This window comes from Rhinatrema bivittatum, chromosome 1 (genome assembly GCF_901001135.1).
Source record: "Rhinatrema bivittatum chromosome 1, aRhiBiv1.1, whole genome shotgun sequence".
Taxonomy (NCBI): domain Eukaryota; kingdom Metazoa; phylum Chordata; class Amphibia; order Gymnophiona; family Rhinatrematidae; genus Rhinatrema; species Rhinatrema bivittatum.
In genome coordinates, this window is record NC_042615.1 from 829,349,944 (window position 1) to 829,350,364 (window position 421).

Here is a 421-nt window from a genome sequence, read left to right on the forward strand (position 1 = left end):
CCCTCGCCAAATACAGAATAATGGATCGCACATTAGAAAGAGAAAACAGAGCATGGAGCATTACTACAGATCCCTATGCAGAATCCCTCACCTCCATCACACACATACATCTCACAGACAGATCCTCACCAAATACAGAATAAGGGATCACACATTAGAAAGAGGAAACAGAGCATGGAGCATTACTACAGATCCCTACGCAGAATCCCTCACCTCCATCACACACATACATCTCACAGACAGACCCTCACCAAATACAGAATAAGGGATCACACATTAGAAAGAGAAAACAGAGCATGAAGCATTACTACAGATCCCTACGCAGAATCCCTCACCTCCATCACACACATACATCTCACAGACAGACCCTCACCAAATACAGAATAAGGGATCACACATTAGAAAGAGAAAACAGAGCATG